The following is a 10,250-nucleotide window of genomic DNA, read 5'->3' as shown; positions in this document are numbered from 1 at the left end:
GCCAATTTTATTTCTTCATAATTTCGATGCCCGAGCTTTAGAAATAGCTTACAGGTTAACATGTCAAGAAAACACAATTTTTTGATGATCAAAACTACCCAAATTTAGACACCTACTTTTCTGTTGAAAAAAATAAATTTTGGCCAATTTTATTTCTTCATAATTTCGATGCCCGAGCTTTAGAAATAGCTTACAGGTTAACATGTCAAGAAAACACAATTTTTTGATGATCAAAACTACCCAAATTTAGACACCTCCTTTTCTGAAAAAGTGGACAGGTCCGGACCTGTTGAAAAAAATTAAATTTTGGCCAATTTTATTTCTTCATAATTTCGATGCCCGAGCTTTAGAAATAGCTTACAGGTTAACATGTCAAGAAAACACAATTTTTTGATGATCAAAACTACCCAAATTTAGACACCTCCTTTTCAGAAAAAGTGGACAGGTCCGGACCTGTTGAAAAAAATAAAATTTTGGCCAATTTTATTTCTTCATAATTTCGATGCCCGAGCTTTAGAAATAGCTTACAGGTTAACATGTCAAGAAAACACAATTTTTTGATGATAAAAACTACCCAAATTTAGACACCTACTTTTCTGAAAAAGTGGACAGGTCCGGACCTGTTGAAAAAAATAAAATTTTGGCCAATTTTATTTCTTCATAATTTCGATGCCCGAGCTTTAGAAATAGCTTACAGGTTAACATGTCAAGAAAACACAATTTTTTGATGATCAAAACTACCCAAATTTAGACACCTCCTTTTCTGAAAAAGTGGACAGGTCCGGACCTGTTGAAAAAAATAAATTTTGGCCAATTTTATTTCTTCATAATTTCGATGCCCGAGCTTTAGAAATAGCTTACAGGTTAACATGTCAAGAAAACACAATTTTTTGATGATCAAAACTACCCAAATTTAGACACCTCCTTTTCTGAAAAAGTGGACAGGTCCGGACCTGTTGAAAAAAAATAAATTTTGGCCATTTTTATTTCTTCATAATCTCGATGCCCGAGCTTTAGAAATAGCTTACAGGTTAACATGTCAAGAAAACACAATTTTTTGATGATCAAAACTACCCAAATTTAGACACCTCCTTTTCTGAAAAAGTGGACAGGTCCGGACCTGTTGAAAAAAAATAAATTTTGGCCAATTTTATTTCTTCATAATTTCGATGCCCGAGCTTTAGAAATAGCTTACAGGTTAACATGTCAAGAAAACACAATTTTTTGATGATCAAAACTACCCAAATTTAGACACCTACTTTTCTGAAAAAGTGGACAGGTCCGGACCTGTTGAAAAAAATTAAATTTTGGCCAATTTTATTTCTTCATAATTTCGATGCCCGAGCTTTAGAAATAGCTTACAGGTTAACATGTCAAGAAAACACAATTTTTTGATGATCAAAACTACCCAAATTTAGACACCTCCTTTTCTGAAAAAGTGGACAGGTCCGGACCTGTTGAAAAAAATAAAATTTTGGCCAATTTTATTTCTTCATAATTTCGATGCCCGAGCTTTAGAAATAGCTTACAGGTTAACATGTCAAGAAAACACAATTTTTTGATGATCAAAACTACCCAAATTTAGACACCTCCTTTTCTGAAAAAGTGGACAGGTCCGGACCTGTTGAAAAAAAATAAATTTTGGCCATTTTTATTTCTTCATAATCTCGATGCCCGAGCTTTAGAAATAGCTTACAGGTTAACATGTCAAGAAAACACAATTTTTTGATGATCAAAACTACCCAAATTTAGACACCTACTTTTCTGAAAAAGTGGACAGGTCCAGACCTGTTGAAAAAAATTAAATTTTGGCCAATTTTATTTCTTCATAATTTCGATGCCCGAGCTTTAGAAATAGCTTACAGGTTAACATGTCAAGAAAACACAATTTTTTGATGATCAAAACTACCCAAATTTAGACACCTCCTTTTCTGAAAAAGTGGACAGGTCCGGACCTGTTGAAAAAAAATAAATTTTGGCCAATTTTATTTCTTCATAATTTCGATGCCCGAGCTTTAGAAATAGCTTACAGGTTAACATGTCAAGAAAACACAATTTTTTGATGATCAAAACTACCCAAATTTAGACACCTCCTTTTCTGAAAAAGTGGACAGGTCCGGACCTGTTGAAAAAAAATAAATTTTGGCCAATTTTATTTCTTCATAATTTCGATGCCCGAGCTTTAGAAATAGCTTACAGGTTAACATGTCAAGAAAACACAATTTTTTGATGATCAAAACTACCCAAATTTAGACACCTCCTTTTCTGAAAAAGTGGACAGGTCCGGACCTGTTGAAAAAAAATAAATTTTGGCCAATTTTATTTCTTCATAATTTCGATGCCCGAGCTTTAGAAATAGCTTACAGGTTAACATGTCAAGAAAACACAATTTTTTGATGATCAAAACTACCCAAATTTAGACACCTCCTTTTCTGAAAAAGTGGACAGGTCCGGACCTGTTGAAAAAAAATAAATTTTGGCCAATTTTATTTCTTCATAATTTCGATGCCCGAGCTTTAGAAATAGCTTACAGGTTAACATGTCAAGAAAACACAATTTTTTGATGATCAAAACTACCCAAATTTAGACACCTCCTTTTCTGAAAAAGTGGACAGGTCCGGACCTGTTGAAAAAAAATAAATTTTGGCCAATTTTATTTCTTCATAATTTCGATGCCCGAGCTTTAGAAATAGCTTACAGGTTAACATGTCAAGAAAACACAATTTTTTGATGATCAAAACTACCCAAATTTAGACACCTCCTTTTCTGAAAAAGTGGACAGGTCCGGACCTGTTGAAAAAAAATAAATTTTGGCCAATTTTATTTCTTCATAATTTCGATGCCCGAGCTTTAGAAATAGCTTACAGGTTAACATGTCAAGAAAACACAATTTTTTGATGATCAAAACTACCCAAATTTAGACACCTCCTTTTCTGAAAAAGTGGACAGGTCCGGACCTGTTGAAAAAAAATAAATTTTGGCCAATTTTATTTCTTCATAATTTCGATGCCCGAGCTTTAGAAATAGCTTACAGGTTAACATGTCAAGAAAACACAATTTTTTGATGATCAAAACTACCCAAATTTAGACACCTACTTTTCTGTTGAAAAAAATAAATTTTGGCCAATTTTATTTCTTCATAATTTCGATGCCCGAGCTTTAGAAATAGCTTACAGGTTAACATGTCAAGAAAACACAATTTTTTGATGATCAAAACTACCCAAATTTAGACACCTACTTTTCTGAAAAAGTGGACAGGTCCGGACCTGTTGAAAAAAAATAAATTTTGGCCAATTTTATTTCTTCATAATTTCGATGCCCGAGCTTTAGAAATAGCTTACAGGTTAACATGTCAAGAAAACACAATTTTTTGATGATCAAAACTACCCAAATTTAGACACCTCCTTTTCTGAAAAAGTGGACAGGTCCGGACCTGTTGAAAAAAATTAAATTTTGGCCAATTTTATTTCTTCATAATTTCGATGCCCGAGCTTTAGAAATAGCTTACAGGTTAACATGTCAAGAAAACACAATTTTTTGATGATCAAAACTACCCAAATTTAGACACCTCCTTTTCTGAAAAAGTGGACAGGTCCGGACCTGTTGAAAAAAAAATAATTTTGGCCAATTTTATTTCTTCATAATTTCGATGCCCGAGCTTTAGAAATAGCTTACAGGTTAACATGTCAAGAAAACACAATTTTTTGATGATCAAAACTACCCAAATTTAGACACCTCCTTTTCTGAAAAAGTGGACAGGTCCGGACCTGTTGAAAAAAATTAAATTTTGGCCAATTTTATTTCTTCATAATTTCGATGCCCGAGCTTTAGAAATAGCTTACAGGTTAACATGTCAAGAAAACACAATTTTTTGATGATCAAAACTACCCAAATTTAGACACCTCCTTTTCTGAAAAAGTGGACAGGTCCGGACCTTTTGAAAAAAATAAATTTTGGCCAATTTTATTTCTTCATAATTTCGATGCCCGATCTTTAGAAATAGCTTACAGGTTAACATGTCAAGAAAACACAATTTTTTGATGATCAAAACTACCCAAATTTAGACACCTACTTTTCTGAAAAAGTGGACAGGTCCGGACCTGTTGAAAAAAATTAAATTTTGGCCAATTTTATTTCTTCATAATTTCGATGCCCGAGCTTTAGAAATAGCTTACAGGTTAACATGTCAAGAAAACACAATTTTTTGATGATCAAAACTACCCAAATTTAGACACCTCCTTTTCTGAAAAAGTGGACAGGTCCGGACCTGTTGAAAAAAAATAAATTTTGGCCAATTTTATTTCTTCATAATTTCGATGCCCGAGCTTTAGAAATAGCTTACAGGTTAACATGTCAAGAAAACACAATTTTTTGATGATCAAAACTACCCAAATTTAGACACCTCCTTTTCTGAAAAAGTGGACAGGTCCGGACCTGTTGAAAAAAAATTAATTTTGGCCAATTTTATTTCTTCATAATTTCGATGCCCGAGCTTTAGAAATAGCTTACAGGTTAACATGTCAAGAAAACACAATTTTTTGATGATCAAAACTACCCAAATTTAGACACCTACTTTTCTGAAAAAGTGGACAGGTCCGGACCTGTTGAAAAAAATTAAATTTTGGCCAATTTTATTTCTTCATAATTTCGATGCCCGAGCTTTAGAAATAGCTTACAGGTTAACATGTCAAGAAAACACAATTTTTTGATGATCAAAACTACCCAAATTTAGACACCTCCTTTTCTGAAAAAGTGGACAGGTCCGGACCTGTTGAAAAAAAATCAATTTTGGCCAATTTTATTTCTTCATAATTTCGATGCCCGAGCTTTAGAAATAGCTTACAGGTTAACATATCAAGAAAACACAATTTTTTGATGATCAAAACTACCCAAATTTAGACACCTCCTTTTCTGAAAAAGTGGACAGGTCCGGACCTGTTGAAAAAAAAAAAATTTTGGCCAATTTTATTTCTTCATAATTTCGATGCCCGAGCTTTAAAAATAGCTTACAGGTTAACATGTCAAGAAAACACAATTTTTTGATGATCAAAACTACCCAAATTTAGACACCTCCTTTTCTGAAAAAGTGGACAGGTCCAGACCTGTTGAAAAAAATTAAATTTTGGCCAATTTTATTTCTTCATAATTTCGATGCCCGAGCTTTAGAAATAGCTTACAGGTTAACATGTCAAGAAAACACAATTTTTTGATGATCAAAACTACCCAAATTTAGACACCTCCTTTTCTGAAAAAGTGGACAGGTCCGGACCTGTTGAAAAAAAAAAAATTTTGGCCAATTTTATTTTTTCATAATTTCGATGCCCGAGCTTTAGAAATAGCTTACAGGTTAACATGTCAAGAAAACACAATTTTTTGATGATCAAAACTACCCAAATATAGACACCTACTTTTCTGAAAAAGTGGATAGGTCCGGACCTGTTGAAAAAAATTAAATTTTGGCCAATTTTATTTCTTCATAATTTCGATGCCCGAGCTTTAGAAATAGCTTACAGGTTAACATGTCAAGAAAACACAATTTTTTGATGATCAAAACTACCCAAATTTAGACACCTCCTTTTCTGAAAAAGTGGACAGGTCCGGACCTGTTGAAAAAAAATAAATTTTGGCCAATTTTATTTCTTCATAATTTCGATGCCCGAGCTTTAGAAATAGCTTACAGGTTAACATGTCAAGAAAACACAATTTTTTGATGATCAAAACTACCCAAATTTAGACACCTCCTTTTCTGAAAAAGTGGACAGGTCCGGACCTGTTGAAAAAAATTAAATTTTGGCCAATTTTATTTCTTCATAATTTCGATGCCCGAGCTTTAGAAATAGCTTACAGGTTAACATGTCAAGAAAACACAATTTTTTGATGATCAAAACTACCCAAATTTAGACACCTCCTTTTCTGAAAAAGTGGACAGGTCCGGACCTTTTGAAAAAAATAAATTTTGGCCAATTTTATTTCTTCATAATTTCGATGCCCGAGCTTTAGAAATAGCTTACAGGTTAACATGTCAAGAAAACACAATTTTTTGATGATCAAAACTACCCAAATTTAGACACCTCCTTTTCTGAAAAAGTGGACAGGTCCGGACCTGTTGAAAAAAATTAAATTTTGGCCAATTTTATTTCTTCATAATTTCGATGCCCGAGCTTTAGAAATAGCTTACAGGTTAACATGTCAAGAAAACACAATTTTTTGATGATCAAAACTACCCAAATTTAGACACCTCCTTTTCTGAAAAAGTGGACAGGTCCGGACCTTTTGAAAAAAATAAATTTTGGCCAATTTTATTTCTTCATAATTTCGATGCCCGAGCTTTAGAAATAGCTTACAGGTTAACATGTCAAGAAAACACAATTTTTTGATGATCAAAACTACCCAAATTTAGACACCTCCTTTTCTGAAAAAGTGGACAGGTCCGGACCTTTTGAAAAAAATAAATTTTGGCCAATTTTATTTCTTCATAATTTCGATGCCCGAGCTTTAGAAATAGCTTACAGGTTAACATGTCAAGAAAACACAATTTTTTGATGATCAAAACTACCCAAATTTAGACACCTCCTTTTCTGAAAAAGTGGACAGGTCCGGACCTGTTGAAAAAAATTAAATTTTGGCCAATTTTATTTCTTCATAATTTCGATGCCCGAGCTTTAGAAATAGCTTACAGGTTAACATGTCAAGAAAACACAATTTTTTGATGATCAAAACTACCCAAATTTAGACACCTCCTTTTCTGAAAAAGTGGACAGGTCCGGACCTGTTGAAAAAAAATAAATTTTGGCCAATTTTATTTCTTCATAATTTCGATGCCCGAGCTTTAGAAATAGCTTACAGGTTAACATGTCAAGAAAACACAATTTTTTGATGATCAAAACTACCCAAATTTAGACACCTCCTTTTCTGAAAAAGTGGACAGGTCCGGACCTGTTGAAAAAAATTAAATTTTGGCCAATTTTATTTCTTCATAATTTCGATGCCCAAGCTTTAGAAATAGCTTACAGGTTAACATGTCAAGAAAACACATTTTTTTGATGATCAAAACTACCCAAATTTAGACACCTCCTTTTCTGAAAAAGTGGACAGGTCTGGACCTTTTGAAAAAAATAAATTTTGGCCAATTTTATTTCTTCATAATTTCGATGCCCGAGCTTTAGAAATAGCTTACGTTAACATGTCAAGAAAACACAATTTTTTGATGATCAAAACTACCCAAATTTAGACACCTACTTTTCTGAAAAAGTGGACAGGTCCGGAGCTGTTGAAAAAAAATAAATTTTGGCCAATTTTATTTCTTCATAATTTCGATGCCCGAGCTTTAGAAATAGCTTACAGGTTAACATGTCAAGAAAACACAATTTTTTGATGATCAAAACTACCCAAATTTAGACACCTCCTTTTCTGAAAAAGTGGACAGGTCCGGACCTTTTGAAAAAAATAAATTTTGGCCAATTTTATTTCTTCATAATTTCGATGCCCGAGCTTTAGAAATAGCTTACAGGTTAACATGTCAAGAAAACACAATTTTTTGATGATCAAAACTACCCAAATTTAGACACCTCCTTTTCTGAAAAAGTGGACAGGTCCGGACCTGTTGAAAAAAAATAAATTTTGGCCAATTTTATTTTTTCATAATTTCGATGCCCGAGCTTTAGAAATAGCTTACAGGTTAACATGTCAAGAAAACACAATTTTTTGATGATCAAAACTACCCAAATTTAGACACCTCCTTTTCTGAAAAAGTGGACAGGTCCGGACCTGTTGAAAAAAATTAAATTTTGGCCAATTTTATTTCTTCATAATTTCGATGCCCGAGCTTTAGAAATAGCTTACAGGTTAACATGTCAAGAAAACACAATTTTTTGATGATCAAAACTACCCAAATTTAGACACCTCCTTTTCTGAAAAAGTGGACAGGTCCGGACCTGTTGAAAAAAAATAAATTTTGGCCAATTTTATTTCTTCATAATATCGATGCCCGAGCTTTAGAAATAGCTTACAGGTTAACATGTCAAGAAAACACAATTTTTTGATGATCAAAACTACCCAAATTTAGACACCTCCTTTTCTGAAAAAGTGGACAGGTCCGGACCTGTTGAAAAAAATTAAATTTTGGCCAATTTTATTTCTTCATAATTTCGATGCCCGAGCTTTAGAAATAGCTTACAGGTTAACATGTCAAGAAAACACAATTTTTTGATGATCAAAACTACCCAAATTTAGACACCTCCTTTTCTGAAAAAGTGGACAGGTCCGGACCTGTTGAAAAAAAATAAATTTTGGCCAATTTTATTTCTTCATAATTTCGATGCCCGAGCTTTAGAAATAGCTTACATGTTAACATGTCAAGAAAACACAATTTTTTGATGATCAAAACTACCCAAATTTAGACACCTCCTTTTCTGAAAAAGTGGACAGGTCCGGACCTGTTGAAAAAAATTAAATTTTGGCCAATTTTATTTCTTCATAATTTCGATGCCCGAGCTTTAGAAATAGCTTACAGGTTAACATGTCAAGAAAACACAATTTTTTGATGATCAAAACTACCCAAATTTAGACACCTCCTTTTCTGAAAAAGAGGACAGGTCCGGACCTGTTGAAAAAAAATAAATTTTGGCCAATTTTATTTCTTCATAATATCGATGCCCGAGCTTTAGAAATAGCTTACAGGTTAACATGTCAAGAAAACACAATTTTTTGATTATCAAAACTACCCAAATTTAGACACCTCCTTTTCTGAAAAAGTGGACAGGTCCGGACCTGTTGAAAAAAATTAAATTTTGGCCAATTTTATTTCTTCATAATTTCGATGCCCGAGCTTTAGAAATAGCTTACAGGTTAACATGTCAAGAAAACACAATTTTTTGATGATCAAAACTACCCAAATTTAGACACCTCCTTTTCTGAAAAAGTGGAAGGTCCGGACCTGTTGAAAAAAATAAAATTTTGGCCAATTTTATTTCTTCATAATTTAGATGCCCGAGCTTTAGAAATAGCTTACAGGTTAACATGTCAAGAAAACACAATTTTTTGATGATCAAAACTACCCAAATTTAGACACCTCCTTTTCTGAAAAAGTGGACAGGTCCGGACCTGTTGAAAAAAAATAAATTTTGGCCAATTTTATTTCTTCATAATATCGATGCCCGAGCTTTAGAAATAGCTTACAGGTTAACATGTCAAGAAAACACAATTTTTTGATGATCAAAACTACCCAAATTTAGACACCTACTTTTCTGAAAAAGTGGACAGGTCCGGACCTGTTGAAAAAAAATAAATTTTGGCCAATTTTATTTCTTCATAATTTCGATGCCCGAGCTTTAGAAATAGCTTACAGGTTAACATGTCAAGAAAACACAATTTTTTGATGATCAAAACTACCCAAATTTAGACACCTCCTTTTCTGAAAAAGTGGACAGGTCCGGACCTGTTGAAAAAAATAAAATTTTGGCCAATTTTATTTCTTCATAATTTCAATGCCCGAGCTTTAGAAATAGCTTACAGGTTAACATGTCAAGAAAACACAATTTTTTGATGATCAAAACTACCCAAATTTAGACACCTCCTTTTCTGAAAAAGTGGACAGGTCCGGACCTGTTGAAAAAAAATAAATTTTGGCCAATTTTATTTCTTCATAATTTCGATGCCCGAGCTTTAGAAATAGCTTACAGGTTAACATGTCAAGAAAACACAATTTTTTGATGATCAAAACTACCCAAATTTAGACACCTCCTTTTCTGAAAAAGTGGACAGGTCCGGACCTGTTGAAAAAAATAAAATTTTGGCCAATTTTATTTCTTCATAATTTCAATGCCCGAGCTTTAGAAATAGCTTACAGGTTAACATGTCAAGAAAACACAATTTTTTGATGATCAAAACTACCCAAATTTAGACACCTCCTTTTCTGAAAAAGTGGACAGGTCCGGACCTGTTGAAAAAAATTAAATTTTGGCCAATTTTATTTCTTCATAATTTCGATGCCCGAGCTTTAGAAATAGCTTACAGGTTAACATGTCAAGAAAACACAATTTTTTGATGATCAAAACTACCCAAATTTAGACACCTACTTTTCTGAAAAAGTGGACAGGTCCGGACCTGTTGAAAAAAATTAAATTTTGGCCAATTTTATTTCTTCATAATTTCGATGCCCGAGCTTTAGAAATAGCTTACAGGTTAACATGTCAAGAAAACACAATTTTTTGATGATCAAAACTACCCAAATTTAGACACCTCCTTTTCTG

Source organism: Acipenser ruthenus, chromosome 14, assembly GCF_902713425.1.
Source record: "Acipenser ruthenus chromosome 14, fAciRut3.2 maternal haplotype, whole genome shotgun sequence".
In the NCBI taxonomy this organism is placed as follows: Eukaryota; Metazoa; Chordata; class Actinopteri; order Acipenseriformes; family Acipenseridae; genus Acipenser; species Acipenser ruthenus.
The sequence above is the reverse complement of the archived record's forward strand: the minus strand, read 5'-3'. Positions refer to the sequence as shown.